At 36.3% G+C, this 17922-nt stretch overlaps 1 protein-coding gene across 5 annotated transcripts in view; it reads right to left on the reverse strand.

Moving 5' to 3' along the window:
* Window positions 1-17374, reverse strand: part of CDKL5 (cyclin dependent kinase like 5) — an 80423-nt gene extending 63049 nt beyond the window's left edge. For 2 of the 5 annotated variants that reach the window (XM_032226520.1, XM_032226518.1), the window contains exon 1: window positions 13691-17371. The gene's annotated coding sequence lies outside the window, so the exon portion shown is untranslated. Of the gene's footprint in view, window positions 1-13251 lie in introns of all 5 variants that reach the window. The other 3 variants (XM_032226521.1, XM_032226522.1, XM_032226519.1) reach the window with 2 other exon arrangements.
* Between the last annotated feature and the right edge of the window lie 548 nt (window positions 17375-17922).

The raw sequence follows: 17922 nt of genomic DNA on the forward strand, positions 1-17922 counted from the left end.
TAAGGAGAAACAAGAAGCGAAAGAAGAAGGGAAAAGAAGTGGAACTACGGAAAAAGCAATAGAAAATAAAAAACAGACAAAAGATTTCACTGTGTTTGACAGTGGCAGAGGAAAAATTGAAAAGGGGGATATGTCCCAACAAAGAAAGGGATTATAGAAGAAAGGAAATGGTCAGACAGGCATAGAGAAGAAAGAGAAGAAAGGAGTAGTAAAGAAAATGGGAAGAGAAGACAGGTGTCAGGTCTGCAGTCAAATTTCTTTTAGAATCTTTGGCTTGCCACACTTTCTCTCTCTTTCTTTACTATGCTGTTTCATTAATGGGCAGTTGGGGGGGGGATAGTAAGGAGTAGAATGTGTTTGTTTTCAAAATAAAAAATTCCTTTCTAGAACCCAAGGTCATCTTTTGTCTCCGCACCTCTGCATCTAACCGGAACCAGATGGATGGAAATGCCAGCATGGCAGAACATTGGACCATGTGATAGATTTATGGGTGTGGGGACAAGATCATGAACTTTCAACTGGGTGGGAATCCCAGGAAGCTTTCAGATTCGGGATTCCCATAGATGTGCCAACATGTCTGTCTTATTAAATTGGAACTTTAAGGATAGCTCTGCCTTGTACTCTGATTTAATTCTGCATGATATTTGGAACGCTGACAACAGGGAGACAGAGGATACGTCGAATAACACAGCAGAGGGTGATGGAAAAGTCAGGGAAAGAATATACACCCAGTAGAAAGAAAAAGCAAGAGCTTAGAGTTTGGGATAAAAGACTCACTAGGAAGAAATGGAAAGGATAAGGTGGGGAAAAAGTGAAGATTGACAGGAGAGAGGTAGAAGGGAAGCATAAACACACATATACAGAAGAACAAATATTAATATGAATGATTAGCTAATTGGATGTTTAGAAATTACTATGTGGAGAATATAAATGAGAGGTATGTGATTTGCTCTTTTACATGAGAGTTAAACTGAGTTACTAATTGATTGAACAACAAGGATGATAATGAAATGATAATTAAATATGTTAAAATATTTGGAATATGGATATATATATATATATAGAACTTTTAAGAAGATGAATATAAGCGAGGTGCATATTGCTTGCCATGTTATATAGCAGATTAATGGAATTGTAATAAGCATTGAATAGCAGATGGAGCCAAATCATTTATATGAGTGATAGCAAGATTTTCTATCACTTTTAATGTGCTGCCTGCTTTAAAGTAACAAGAAACAATTACAATGATTTAGTTGTAAGGCATCGTAGAATATAAAGTGTTTAGGAGAACTGTAAATCATCCTGGATCATGGTTTTTTTTAAAAAAATCCCACGTTATAATATAGTACGTATCTAAGAATATAGCACAATTAGTTGATAATGACATTATAGGAATACTTATTTTTATATGACTTTATATGCTATTCATAAATTACAAACTAAGTAAAATAGTTTGCTATAAAATTAATAAAAGAATGTTTGCTACAAAATCAAGTCTTTAAGAAAATCAGATAAAACAGCCACCATATTATTGCAGAAAGTGCTATGAAGGTTGTTCTAACCTGAAACACTTATCTTGATCCTTTCAATAATAAAGAATTAATTTAGGGATGCTGTTACATGAGTAACACTGGCAGAGCTTTGTACAGATGCATCTTGTGTATTAATTATATCTTATATGAAACCTTACTCATATTCATTCCTACCTTGGTCACTTCCCCTTTGAATTACTGCAATGTAGTCTACATAGGGCTAGACTTGAAGACCATCCAGAACTGCAGCTGTTAACCTAGCAAGGTAAGCCAGACAAGATAAACCAGACAAGCCACACCGTGGCTCTAACTTTATTGAGGTTACATTATGAGGTTACATTAACAGAATCATGCAAGTCTTCCGCACGCACCCTCACCTTTACAGTCCAAGAAACTAGGGAAGGTCCTTCCTAAGATGTTTGCCATGCCCCTTCCCACAGTCCTTCTGTGGATTCAGCTGCCTCTTATTTGATCACTGTGTATTTTGTGTCAATTCCTCCCATCTCTCAAAGTCATTCTCATATATCATTACAGCACCAGTGTGCAGTGTTGTTGCCCCTAGTTTTCACTCATATAATACCCTTTGTGCAAATTGCACTGGTTCCCAGTTTTCCTCTGGGTGCTAATGCTAATTATTACCCCTGCTGTATGAAACACTGTCTTCCCCACACCTGAGGTCCTACTTGCTCCTACCTCTTTATCCTTCTGGACAGCACTCAGGACTTGATTCTTGTCCCAAGCAATGAGCCATGATGAATTCAGAGTGAGATGAAAATGTGGGTTGCATCTGGGAAATATAGTTGTGGCATCAGTTTTTAAAGGATTTTTTTAAGTTTTATTGCTGCTGGTTTTATGATTGTACATATCATTTTACTGGCTATAAATCATTCAGAAATTGTTTTAAGATGGGTGGCTATATAATATTTTACATAAATATGTAGATTTGAACCAGAACTGATGTACTTCTTTAGTGGAAGGAAATAATATGAACACATTTTATTGGGTTTAGTAACTATTCTGTAATAAGAGTAAAAAGAGATAACAAGATTAGGAGATCTCAAGGACAAGCGCATTGTTATTTGGTGTTGTATATGCAATTATGCACAAAAGTATTTAAAACTAAAGGAAAACTTTTAATTTCCACATTCATAATTTGCAGACAATATATTTTTCAGACAACTTGATTATCAAAAGACAGACTTTTAATTATCTAAGTATCTGACTATGTTACCTGAATTTCAAGAATGGCTGGTAGTTTAAAGATGACTAAATTTCATTGTTTCCATTGGACTGCTATGCTAAATAGCCAGCTTTTGGTGCATTCCATCAAGAAAGGTGTGGCTGTCTCCTCAGAAGTAATAGAGCTGCCTTCGCTCTGCCCTATATATTCTCAGATCAAGTACAGAAGGCAGTTCCACTTCCTCATTGCTGACTGGCTGCAGCTGTGTGCCTTCCCTACCTGAAGTCTCGGGGTTCTCCCGCTGCAGCTGTGCTTCAGCCAAATTCCTCTCAGATAGCTATTTGGAGCCATTGATCAGTTCACCTCCAGACATGCCCGGAACTGGTTCATCCTTATCTGAGCTGACATATGGAGAGATATCTGGGGAAGCATCTGGGGAAGTAATCTCAACTATAAGAGGATGAAGTGCAGCAACCAACAATTTTTGTTTGTTTGTTTGTTTGTTTGGAATTCCTCCAGAGGTTGGATTCCTCAGAAAGACTGGAAGGAAGGAAGCAGACTGTTGGTATCTTAGATCAGATTAAAGCTCAGCAGCAGTGTATGCTTATGCCAAGGCTAGGATGGATTACCTCCAGAGAGTCCTGCACAAGATGATGTTTTGCTTTTATGATTGAGGAAAGGCATAACCGTCATTTATATGTTCCTATTCCTTTTAAGAAAAGAAGTACTGCAACTCTGTTATAACAAGAGGCCAGCTAGACAAGAGGTCAGCTTTGGCTCCTTAGGTACATTTAGGAGTCAATATTAAGGACAGACATCAGACATTATTTAAATTTAAATAATGAAATATTGCCTCAATATTTCTTTTTCTTATAGATATTTCTTTTATTTTTTTTACATTTACATTGTGTGTACAAGTACAAATTAAGTACAAAAATCTAGTATTAGTATAAGAATTGCAAACTATCAAATGCAAGGAGTACTATCTTGTAAAAGTATAAACTCATGAGGAAAAGCATGTTGTAAAAATTTATTAAATGTCATAAAAATAAATATCAAAGAACCCAATTTCAACAGAGAAATGGAATAGAAAGAAGAATTTATGTTTAATCTTGTGAAAACAGCCATACATATATAAGTACAGCATGAGACAACATATATTCAATTACTTATATCAGTGTATAGCCTTGAACAGAAACTTTATTAAATCTCATTTTCATTTCCAATGGCTTTAATTAATGCTTTTTAAAGGTACAAGATCATATTTTTTATAATCTCAGAAGCATTATAGATAGAATGTATCTTGATACATAAACATGCAATCATTTCAATCCCTAATAATTCAAGAAATCAATCTGCAGTCTTCTGGTATAGATCATAATAATCAAATCATGATACAAAATATTGGACCATATGAATCTGATAAAACCACTTTGTGATACATATTCTTAGGAGCTGGTTCTGTATGTATACTGAATGAAAACAAATAGTATTCAGACTCTGTAACAAAAGTTCTTTGTACGAACATCTCTGATTATAATGAGAAAAAGAACAGAAAACAAAGAACAAAACAGAATTATTTAAGTTTAATCAGAATAGAGCTGGATCTTGGAGGACTTCTAGTTCAACTGGCTGCTCAAGCAGGAGACCCTATTCCACTTCAGACCAGTGGCTGCCCAGTTTTTTCTTTAAAACTTCCAGTGATGAAGCACTTATAATTTCTGAAGACAAGTTGTTCCACTGGTTAATTGTCCTTGTTGTTAGGAAATTTTCCTTAATTTCAGATTGCTTCTCTCCTTGATTACTTTCCATCCATTGTTTCTTGTCCTGCCCTCTGGTGCTTTGGAAAAGAAGTTGACTCCCTCTTCCTTATGGAAGCCCTTCAAATATTGGAATACTGCTATCATGTCACCTTAGTCCTTCTTTTCTCTAGACTGGTTATACCAAATTCCTGCAACCATTCTTCAAGGTAATATTTTGTCTCCAAGCCCTTAATCATCCTAGTTCTTCTTTGCACTTTTTCCAAAGTCTCAACATCTTTTTTGTAATTTGGTGACCAAAACTGAATGTAGTATTCCAGGTGTGGTCTTACTAAGGATTTATAAAGTTGTACTAACAGTTCACATGATTTTGAGTCTATACCTCTCTTTACACAACCAAGGATTGGATTAGTTTTTTTGGCTGCTCTCGCACACTGCTGGCTCATGATTAAGTGATTATCCACTTGATTCCCTCTCAGTTAATGTTTTTTGAGCCAGGTTTCGCCTAATCTATACTTGTACCTTTGGTTGATCCTGCCTAGGTGTAAAACCTTGGTTTTATCCACATTAAAGTTCACATTGTTGGATAGGGCCCATTGTTTAAGTCTGTCAAGATCCTTTTGGATCCTGAGTTTATCTTTTTTTATTTTATTTTATTTATTTTGTCAAGAATCTATCAGATAACATATATAAGTATAAACATAATTTGGATACATGATATTAATACGAATAAAAAGGAACATTAGGACAGGGATGGTGCACTTATGCACGCCCCTTACAGACCTCCTAGGAATGGGGTGAGGTCAACAGTAGACAGACTAAGGTTAAAGTTTTGGTGGTTTGGGGAAGAAACCACAGTCAGGTAGTGATTTCCAGGCATTGACCACTCTGTTCCTGAAGTCGTATTTTCTGCAATCAAGTTCACCTTAAGTTTGCATCTTCTGGGGTGTTGGCTATTCCTGCTAGCTTAGTGTCATCTGAAAATTTGATGAGTTTCCTTTCTATTCCCTCTTCTAAATTATTTATGAAGATATTGAAGAGTACTGGGCATTCGACAGAACCTTGGGGCACCCCACTGCTTATTCCCCTCCAGGTAGATGTAGTACCATTAAGGATTACTTGTTGAGTACAGTTTGTACTCAAATCCATATGTTGATGATGCTATCCATCCCACATTTTTCTAATTTACCAAAAAGTAGGTTGTGGTCTACTTTGTTGAATACCTTGCTGAAGTCTTAAGTATGTCCACAGCATTTTGCTGGTCTACTAATTTAGTCACTCTGTCAAAGAATGAAATAAGATTGATTTGGCATGAACTTTTAACAAACCTGTGCTGTCTAGTACTTATAACTTTGCTTCTAGATATTCACAGATCTGTTTTTTGATTATTTTTTCTAGTATCTCCCCAGGTATTGATGTTAGGCTAATTGTAATTTCCTGGGTCTGGGTTTTTTTTTTAGTCCTGTCAGGATTACATGGCAAAAATTATATAGCGAGATAACATCACAAAATAAAGAAGATTGAAGTAGTATGGCAAGCTTATTTTCATATTAAGTTATGTGAAACAATTTTAATAAATTGTTCAGATAGATTAAAATTAAAAGCCTTTTACAAGTCACAGGACTTCATGAGTTTCCAAAAATGTGTGATTTAATTTGTGGATAATACTCTTGAGAACAACAACAACAACAATTTATTATTACAGTCTTAGACCAGCGACCAAAACAAATAAAAGCATTCACTATATATACACTCAAAACTTCTAGTATAAAATAATAAATAACAACTAAAATCTATAATAAAACCCACGGTCAATTATACATGGTCTGATAACACGATAGCTGCAATCCCTAAACTGTTGTAGGTTCAATGCTAAAAGGGAAGTGACTACAGAAGTAGAATCATAGGGTTGGAAGAGACCTTGGAGGTCTTCTAGTCCAACACCCTGGCCAAGGCAGGAGACCTTATTAATACTAGACAAATGGCTGTCCAATCTCTAGTGATGGAGCACTCATAAGTCCCAGAGACATGCTGTTTTATTGATTAATTGTTCTCACTGTCAGGACATTTCTTCATAGCTCTAGATTGGATCTCTCTTTAACAAACTTCCTTCCATTGCTTCTTATCCTGCCCTCAGAAGCTTTGGAGAATAAGTCAACTCCCTTCTCCCTGTAACTGCCCTTCAAGTACTGGAAGACAGCTATCATGTCACACTAATGCTTCTCTTTGTTAGGCCAGACATACCTAGTTCCCTTAATAATTCATCATACAGTTTAGTGTCTAGACTGATGATAATCTTTGTTGCTCTTTTCTTTCTAGGGTCTTAGCATGTTTATATTGTGGCAACCAGAACTAAATGTGGCATTCCAAGTATGGCCTTACTAATGCAATATAAAGCAGTACTATCACATCTTCTGATCTTGATACTATCCCTCTCCTCTGTTGATGCAGCCTAGGATTGCATTGCTTTTTTGGCAGCTGCAGCACACTGCTGGCTCATACTTAAGTGGTTGTCCACTAGGATACGTAGATCCCTTCAAAGTTACTGAAGTTAAGCCAAGTCCCACCTTTTCTATACCCGCACATTTGGTTTTTCCTGCTAAAATGCAGGATTTTTCATTTCTCACTACTGAATGTACCCTAATAAATGAATATAATCTCAACTTCTCCCCAATACTTCTCTCCAGGTTTTGAAACATTGAAAACTACAATCTTTTGCTCCTCTCTCAAGTCCTACTGTGCTTTGTCATTGGAGTAATGATTGTCCTATTCCTAGGAAAGATTTTCGGGAATGTGTGTCAAGAATATATAATATTATTAGAGTCACCAATAGTGTAAACATGATCACCGTTACCCAACTAAAAGCAAGCAGACACCTATGTTGGTCAACAGCAATATAGGAACGTGCTGAAAATGGAATATCACTTTTACGAACAATGTAAAGGTGTAATTTCATACTGTGTGGGAGAAAGCAATGGTAAGATGATTATATTTTAACAGAAAAACTTATATAGACAAAAATATAAAATGATGACAATATATTTTGGAAATTATATTAAGTGAAACTCAATATGCTACTGAGGAAGAACTCAAGATCTTTTGGAATATTAATGATATTTATGATGTTACTAGATGTCTTTAAGATGTTCAGTTGCAGATGCTGTCAAGCAGGGAAAGAAATTCTGAAGTCATAGTGGAAACATGAAACATAAGAAAGATGAATATGTGAAAGCTCAACATGTAAATCAACTACACATTGACATTGTGGCATCACCTAATTGAAGTGCATTGGTAATGAACACTTTCAAGGATAAGCAAGGATAGTTCCTCAGTACAAATCAATAATAGAACTTTATGAAAATTCTTGAATATGTTGGTTAGCAAAAATTATCTCAGAACACTGATGCAGCAGAAGAGAAAATTGTTTAGCTCTAGGGTCAGGGTCAATCTGAAAGTGACAAAATATCCAAGAAAGATGTGCTGCTTGTGATTGGAAACTCGGATGCCAAAGTTGCTACAGTGGGGACAAGGATAGCCGCCCCTCCCGAATGATGAATGTATGTTGTTTACTATTTTATTATATGTCTTATCTTAATGTCTGTATTCCCCTTCCCCGATTTTATGTGAGCCGCCCTGAGTCCCCTCAGGGAAAAGGGCGGCCTACAAATATTAATAAAATCTACAAAATCTACAAAAAAACCACACATGAACTCCAAACATGTATCTGCCATTTTCAAAAAGAACATCAAGAACCATTTTACAGTTCTTAAACTCATTGATAGAGAATCAGAGAATTTTGGAATGAAACCAAAATAGCTGTTAAAGATGAATATGAAAAGAGATTACAAGAGACCAAGAATAGAAGAAAGGAAATCAGATGCCAGAAAAACAGTAAAAATTGGCAAGAAGCCAAGAAAAACAAAACTCTCAGGAAGGAACTTGCAAAAAATAAAATAGATAAAAGACAATATTATAACCACATCTGTAAATAGACTGAAGATGGAAGCAATAAAGAATATATAAATGAAAATGGAAGCGGACACATATACAAAAAGAAACACCTTATAAAGGTCTTAAAGATCTTTATTCTAAACAAAAATAAGGTTCCAATTTCAAATTATAATAAAAGACACAACAGATCAGATAATAACTAATTCAAATAATGTCAAACAATACCAAACAAGTAGTGTAGTGAAATTCTGTACAATAGAAATGTCAACATCTAAGATGGTTTAGAAAATTTTCATTAGTTATAAAAACCTCTGGTACCAAAAGATGAACTCTGGTCATTACAAAGTCAGAAAACTACAGAAATTGATAGAATATCTATAGAAATATGGCAAGGAAAAGCATAAGTGTATGTAAAAGTTCTAATTTATGCCAGCCAATCTGAAAAATGACATAGTGGCAAATGGATTGGAAGAGGTTGGTCTATATACCAGTACTAAAAAAAGAAGACTTAACAGTATGAAAACAATTGTACAATATTCTTATATGCTAGTAAATTATGCTTACAATCATTCAACATTTTCTGTGCATATAAAGGAAATGCCAGATGTTCAAATTGGTTTTAGAAAAGGCTAAGGAATCATAGACATTACTGCTGATGCATGCTGGATAACTGAGAAAGCCAAAGAATGTGTGTGTGCGCGCACACACACACACAGTCCATCTGTACTTCATTTGTTGGACTTTGATTGTTTTGTGCATGAAAAGGCATGATATGTGCTTAGAAAAATGGGACTCTCAGAATATCTCACCGATTCATGCAAAGCCATAATTTGGATGAAATATGGTGAAACAGACCAATTCCAGGTCAGCAAAAGAGTAAGAAGAGGCTGTAAACTCTCCCTGCAATTATTCTATATGATGAATATATATTGAGAAAGCTGAATTGAAATATGAATGTTCTTTTAAAATGGAAAGAAGAAATATCAGAAACCAGCACTACACTGATGACACCACCATAATTGAAAATGCCAAGGATCTGAAAGCTTGAATAATGAAAATCAAGGAGTACAGTGAAAAATGGTACTAAAATTAAATGTAAGACCAAACTAATGACAAGTACAGCAACTAGCCATCAAATTGACAATGAATATACTGAAGTAGATACTGTAAATCTGGGAAATTCTGTTGCCAATTCAGCAATAGCACAATGTTTTTTAATATTCTGCCTTTCGATAAAGCAAGCTTATAAAGATACTGAAAATTAAGATCAATTATCAGTTATTGAATAATATTAAACAATGTTTTAAAACAAAAATAACTGAAAGTTTTTCTTTAGGTTCATAGTATAGGAGGTTTTTTACATGATGTAAAATGGAAATTTTATATGATACCATGTAAATCCCCCTAAAAAATCCTTCTGGAAAAGATACCTTTTTGCCTTCCTAGGACTCAGTTTAACAATTCATGAATTGTTTAAGGTTTGCATTTTAAAATACATCTTAGGCATTTAAAAATAACATTGTTCAAATCCTCCAGTTATACAGGCTCCTTCTTAGATGACTGAGGTATAGACTGGCTTGATTATTTGGGAGACGTTTCAGCCTTTTAAGTTTTGAAGTAGTGTAGTCACATGTATGTTGATCCATGTTTCTCTGAGTTTAACAAGTTCTCCAGGGAAATGACAATGAATGGGCCCAGACAGTGGTGAATGTATTAATTAATTAATTTAAGTTATTAATACAGCCCCTATTATTTAGTACTGTTGGTCAACCATACTAAATAATTTTTGATCAACCTCCAAGTGGTTATGGGAAAGATAGTTGAACTGCAGCATCGAAGACCTCTGGAGGAAGTGAATTATTTAGCTTTTCATTTAGGCTTCAGGGCTGGTTAGAATAGAGAGAAAGAATTGATCCCACCTGTGAAGTATCTTTGACAAAACCTGGATGAGAGAAGTACATTCATTCTCACCATCCTTGATTTATCAGCAGTTTTCATGCCACCAATCATGTTACATTTCTGGACCAATTTCAAGAGATGGGAGTGGGAGGCAACTGTTTTGCAGCAATTGTCCTCTTTTCTCTGGTGTGGTTCCAATCAGTGTTGGTTGAGAGAGATCTAACCCAAGGCCCCTGTTCTGTGGGGTGCCTCAGATGTTTTCCTCCCTTCTGGCTCTATTATTTGTACTGTGTATTCTATATAAGCTATCCAAAGTTACTTGCCAAATAGGTGACCTTAAAAACTAAATACATAATTATAATTATAATAGAATATTAAATAAATAGATTTCAAACATTATAAAAGATGCCCCATATTATTAGTTAAGTCAAGGGTTGTAAAGTCAAAGATGATTAATAGATCTTTCATAGTCAATTGATAGATATATTAAAAATAGTCAGACTTTTATTTCCAGATTGTTTTGTATTTTAAAACTTTAAGGTTTTTTGCCTTCTCATCCTGCCTATTTTTTCTAGTTATCTAGTCTTTTTTCATGCATTAACAGAAAGAATTACTGTAATGGTCACACAAAGTTTCTGCCTTCAACACCATCAACTGAGAAGTCTTAAGATATCTCAGTGCCATAACTTTTCCCATAATGCCAGTTCATAAAAGTTAAATTAGTTTCCTAGGATGACCTGTATTTTCAGACAACATTTCTAACTATTGATTGTCATCGTAGAGATGCTTTCTTAGAATTAATTCCATCAGATTAGAATAATGGGTGAATGTACTTTCCATAGGATTAGTTTGCACATAAAAACTTAAGTGTGGTGTAACAAAGATATTTTATTTGCTAAACAATAAAAACTAGGAACAAAACTGCACTGATTTTAATATCCCTATATAAGAAACACAACAACATATTGTTAATGGTTTACAAAAGTTTTCTTAAATCTAATAAATCTTAATGTTAATTCAAAGACATACAGTAATTATTAAGAAATCTTTTGCATTTTAAGTGCATAAATCTGTATATAATCTAACTAAGGAGAATTTATTAAAGAGAATAAAAATGCCCAGAATTAACCTCTACTTTTATAAATACTAATATAAAAATAAAATCTTAACTATAAAATTAATACAAAAGTTGTTCCAAATAAATCAAACATCCAATTAAGTTACAAATAAAATGCTTGAACATAGATATCCATCATAAGAAAACTTCAAAACTTCTATTACAAGTTTGGCATATGGAAGAAGGTATGATTCATGTAGAGGTTTTCTTCATTATAAACATAATTCAATACAGCTTCCTGTTTTAAAGCAATAATACTGTGCACTGACATTTATATCTCGAATAACAAGAAATTTAATTATACACTTTTTCTGGGCAATTCTATACATGTTTAAATCCCATTAAGTTCAAATAGGATTGTGCTACCTCCTTAATATATGTAGAAGTTAGGATAGTTTGGCATATACTTAGTGCTGTGACTCCAAATCAAAATCCTGCCAAGAACTGTTTTACTTTCAAAACCATGGGAATAAGTTTAAATTACCTTTTCCTTCTTTTAACAATAAAACCATTTAAGAGAAGCTATATTTAAAAATTGGCTCCATTTTCTAGTTTTCTAATGAAAGAAAGTAGGAGATAGAAGGTAAGAAAAAACAAGTAGATTGCATTGACTATATTTTCTTCTTCTCCATAGACCTTATATAACACACTGATTTTATTTCAAATACCTCATTTGGTGGCAAACTTCGACATTAGCCAACAGCTACGTGTGTGTATTGTACTCAAATATTGTATACAGATTTTAAAAAAACATGCCCTGAGATATTTGGCGTGAGAGGCCAAGGAAGAAAATTTGAAAATTAATATTCAATTTTTTTCTACTTCATTACCTTCAGATTTAATTGCACTACCTGTCAAGTAATTAAAAACTTTCTTTAAAATACTTTTTAAAATAAATAAATAAATAATTGATTGTAATATTAGATGTGATTGCATAGGTTGAGAATGCTTACATGACAGTAGGGATTCTTTTAACTAAGTCAGTATAGCAAATTAGTAATATATAGTCCAAGACCAGATATGTACTGTAAAATTCAGCCACTTTCAGAAGAAATAGCAGTATAGGTGATGGAAAATTAAATTGTAATAGCACAACTAATAAACAGATACTTTATTTTAAAAGTATTAATGGACTACAATGTGATAGTCATGAAGGCTGCACTTCAGAACAAAATCAAGTGATGGCATCCTGAGGGGAATCCCCAAACCTATCTTTCTAAAGAAAACCCAAACTTCACCCCAGGGTGCTTCCAGGATTTTGCCATCACATTAGCTGTCAGTGATCTAAAGCTGTCTATATCATTTCTTTCACTGAGGAAGAGGAAGAAGAAGCTAGTAAATGAAAATTTTATTTCATGGATAAATATTCCCAGAGATTTTTTTAGTCTTACATCTTGCAAGAATCTACAGCAAATAAGAGAAAATAGGACAGAAAATAATTTGATGTACATCTTGCAGCCCAGATTACAGTTTTAATGAACACTATAGGCAATGAAACACATTTTTTAAATGTCTGCTGGATCTCTAAATCCATAAAATTACTCATTCCTAACTCATGGTAGGAGGCAGGATTTGAACCGCACAGCATCTCAGACAGAAGACACATATGACATACCATAAGAATACAAATAAGCCACCAGCAGCTGAGAAGGAAGAAAAGCTGTTTGAGTTAGATTCTTAAGCTGAAGCCAGGACAATGTCAAGCAGGCTGGCAGTCAGAAGAGATTCATTGCAACGGGAACCCGGTCACTTCTTAAAATTCTCAGGACCATTTATTCAGGGATGCAAGATATGGTCAGCTCTGGCACTCACCTATGTTGCGGACTCTTGCTGGGAGGGGGCGGGAAGATGGGCTGTGATAACCGTGGGGAGAAACCCCCCGAAGCAAAGACTTGAGGAAAATCCTTGTGGAAAAAGAAGGCGAACCTGGGGGGTCGCTAAGCGGGTTCGAGGCACCAAGGCGAGGGGAAAGTAACAGCCGCGGCTGGCAGATGGGAGCATGCGTGTGTGAGGCGCGGGGGGGAGCCGCATCAAAGAAGTAGGCGGCATCTTCAAGGGCGACAGCCTCGGTACGAGGGTGGTGGGCGGTGGGTGTGGGTGGGATTTAAAAGGGGCGGTTAAGGGAAGTGGGTGGAGGAGGGGGAAAGGATGACAGCAAAGGGGCGAGGCTGGAGGGAGAGTGCAATGACAGGAGGGTGGCCGACAGGCGGGAGCAAGTCAACGCCCCCGTACCCAGATTATAGCGACTCACCGGACCTGGTACCGATCCGCGATGCGCTTCAGTCACGGCTGCCGCCGCTGCTCCTCCTGCCGCCGCTGCTGATTTCGTTGTCCGCCCGCGACAATCCCACCAGCGCCTCCCTCCCTCCCGCTCTCGCCTCCTCAGATTCTCCGCTCCTCAGACTCGCTGCCTCTTGCAAATCTTTGAGGGAGGTGTTGCTGAGTTGGGTAACTTGTTGTTTGGTTGTTGTTTTTTTGGTCATTGACACGAGCCGTCGCCAATTGGAAACAAGCGCAGGGAAGAAGAGGCCACGCCTTTGTCGAAAGAGAGCCAATAGGAACATGCATTTCCCCTGCGGCATGGTGGGCCGAAGATGGGCGGGCATTAGCAGCGCCCCCACTTCTCCATCCTTCCCGTCCTCCCGCTTGTACGCGGATTTAGGCCCGCCCACCGCACTGCATACGCGGGCTCGGTTGGCTTTACGGCTCCCAAACGCCGAAAGGAGCCGTCGGGAGAAACGGGTTTGGCAGCTGCGGCTGGAAGGGGAGGGTTTTGGGAAGGATAATGGCAGAAAATAATCACTGGGAAGTTGTAGCTGGTGTTGATGGCGAAGTGTTAGTGGATCCTCAGGCATAAGGGATTTGTCACTTGCACTATTGGTGATGGCTGCTGTCATGACGAAGCAGCAGCTATAATAGGGGCGGAGACGAAGGGTATAGACTAATAAGATTGTAGAACCGCCTAGTCATTTATATGAGAAATAGCTGATTAGAGATACGGATATAATTTCAGTACGAGTTGCAAAGCACGGTATATTTTTCTTTTATGTGTGTTCGTGCTCTGAAGGATTACAGTCAAAATTAGAAAGGCTTATGTCTCTGCATTAACTAAATATGGCACAGATTGAAAACATTTACTTTCTGCATCATCATGAGGTATAATTTATCTCATCCCTAGGCCATGAATGAGACAGTCAAACTAGCCACACCCAAAGCTGCATTCAGCCTCTGGGGATTTTTTTTTAAAATGATGTGTTCAAAGACCTCCAATGTGATGTTGAGGGAGAAGGTTATTAAATATATATTAGTGCTGTAGACTGGAATTTGAAATGTATTGAATTTTAGTTTTAAGGTAAAGGGAATGAAATTTAGATTTTGCTCAAGGTCGGCATATCCCTGGTACCTCATTTAAAGGTGAAATGTGAACTTCCAAACAGAAAAAAAAAATGTTACCTTTGTTGTATATGCCTGGGTTTGTCCTTGATAATTCTTTTGGAACAAGAAACAATAATTATTTTCATTTATTTACTCAAGTAGCCTACAATAGTGTTGGTGTTCCCAGGCCATTTTTCAGTAACTAGACAGTTTTAGGAACAAGTTACATAGTTAATACCTCAGCAATTTCACATTTCCTCATATTAAGATAATAGTATGTCCCTCAAAGATCATCTCTCTTCAAAGAAAGCCATTATATTAATAATGTAGCAAAAGAGCTACTACATTAGGAGGGAGATGCTTTAGCATATCCTAGAAGGCCTTTTCGGAACTGAAGATGCAGTTATATGTTGTATTAAATAATATTGTTCATTCAGTGTTAGAATTTAACTGTTGTGGCTTGTAAACTATTATGGATATTTTGGTTTAATGTGTAAAAACAACTAATGGTAGCTAACTCCACAAACCCAGTTAAACCAGAGCTTTCCATGACCTTAACTTTTGTCTTTGTCAAATGCTCTTGTTCAGCTCCTTCAGTTTAAAATAAAAAATGAACATTCAAATAAACATTACCTTATTCTTTGAGAGCTACAAAATGATTATACTTATTCATAGATTTAGCAGAAAAACACCTGCCCAAATGATCATTCTGCTACAAAATCCAAATGCCTACTTATTACTTATATTTGTTTGTTACAATTGTTTATATTTAGAAAATGGAGTTGGCAAAAACTTCAGCAGGAGGCTTATTTCCTTAAGATCTTGGTATAATTCACATGCAAGTTTACTTCTCTGCTTAAATGTGTGAATGTCACAAAGATCAAGGCAATCTGGGGTTATGTTGATGCTTGTAGTATTTAACAAATTATACAAAATTTATAATAACTATAAAATTATAACAAATTATAGAAAGCATTTTTTGGAAAAATTAGGGGCAAATGCTTTCTTAAATTATGTAACTTAAAATCATACAATTCATTAAAAAAAATCAAGCCAGTACATATTGTTAAAACTGGTAAATGGCTAATAATCAGAACTTTGTGCAACAGAACAATAAGTTTTATTGATGATGGAAATATCAATGCAAAAAAAGCCCATCTTCTAGCCCCTGCCAGCCGGCACTCTTTAGCTGATGGGATCTGCAATATGCCCATTTCACTAGATGGGTAGAGATTCTTGGAAAAAGGCAATCTCTCAGGTAACATGCAGTAGTCATGTAGTAGTTTAAAGATGATAACCAACCATTATCTTGAATTGTACCCAGAAACACACCAGTAACAAATGCAGCTACAGAGAAGTGGTGCTATGTGTGCAGTATATCTGGCAGCATTTGAAGTTTCTGAAAGTTCTTCAGGGACAACCCCATGTGGGTGCATTACAGTAGTTTAAACAAGAGGTTATAAAGGCATGAGATACTGTAAGCAGGGCCTCCCAATCCAAAAATTGGTGCAAATGGCACGCTACCCAAAGGTATGCAAAGGCTTTCTAGCCCCAACTGCCACCTGCTCTTCAAGCAAGAGCTGCAAGTCTAAGAGGACTGTCAAGATTCCATTCTGGGTCTCTCTGGGGTGTTGCAATCCCATCAGAATTAAAAGTGGAGGGGTCTTGTTTCAGATGGTCCAAATGTGTTATTCTCTTCCAAATAATGAAGAGAATGTAAGTAATAAATAAAGCTATTTAATTCATAAATTAATAGATTTAATTTCTGTAAAACAGTATAGTAGTAAAAACTGGAGGGAAAGTAAATGTTTGAGGCAACAATGTTTCTTTGTAAAATATATGACCTAATTGAAATCAGTTTGACCAAACTATGAGAATGACTTAAGGATTCTGCAGATCGATGGGATTGTTCATGCAACTGGAACTGCAAAGATTGCCATTGCTAAGTGATGTAGCACTTTATAATTGCATTGCTTAGCGATGGAAATTTTGGTCACAATTGCAGTTGTCTGTCAAGGACAACCTGTAATATATTAATGGGATATAAACTGACAATGATTGATCAGGAAAGGGATCTTGGAGTCACAGTAGATGGCTCAATGAAGATGTCAATCCTGTGTTGACTATAAAATTGCTAGTGCTATATAATAATTTTGTTATACACATCTTGAGACTATACCACAGTATTTTTATGTGGTCACACATCTTAAAAGATAATATCAAGTTGAAAGAGACCAAATTATTTTCACTATATGGCAGCATACATTATAGTTACATTGTTATAAATAGAAAAGGATAGATCATCAGTGGTTCCTAACCTTTTTTTGGCCCACCTAAGCATTTCTAAAATCCTGATGCCCCCCTCCCACACTGCTGATATAGCTGTTTAAATCTATTTTTTCTGTGATTGAAAAAAAGGAAGCCAGTTTCCAAATGAAATTGAAGAACAATGATCATTATCTCCATCTGTGATTAAGTTAAAATCCTTCAGCTTCAGGAGATAAGACATGCACACTTTTGATGTTCTGTTTGAAATCAGTAATGGGCTAACATCCATAACTCAGTTGCATATCAGCTCAGTAATGATATCGCGGAGGCATCGCAAGAGGTAAAGACTCATGCGCGTGCTGCGTGCGTGCATTACACGTTCATGTGGTGGATGCCGGGCCCCGTTGCAACTGTATCGGTTGCAACGGGATCCAGAACCCACCACTATCGGCAAGACACTTCCACTGAAGTCCCACTGATGATGTTACCTAGTCGGATAACACCTAGTGGCGCAGTGGGTAGAGTGCAGTACTGCAGGCCACTTCAGCTGACTGCTAGATCAGCAGTTCAGCGGTTCAAATCTCACCGGCTCAGGGTTGACTCAGCCTTCCATCCTTCCGAGGTGGGTAAAATGAGGACCCGGATTGTTGTTGGGGGCAATATGCTGACTCTGTAAACCGCTTAGAGAGGGCTGAAAGCCCTATGAAGCGGTATATAAAAATCTGCTATTGCTATTGCTATTGCTATTTGACAAGCTCAGTGAGCAAACCACTGCCAAAAATTAAACAAGCATTTTAGGGAATAAAAATGACTATAAATATATCAATAAATATATACAAC

The sequence above is a fragment of the Thamnophis elegans genome, chromosome 11 (genome assembly GCF_009769535.1).
Source record: "Thamnophis elegans isolate rThaEle1 chromosome 11, rThaEle1.pri, whole genome shotgun sequence".
In the NCBI taxonomy this organism is placed as follows: domain Eukaryota; kingdom Metazoa; phylum Chordata; class Lepidosauria; order Squamata; family Colubridae; genus Thamnophis; species Thamnophis elegans.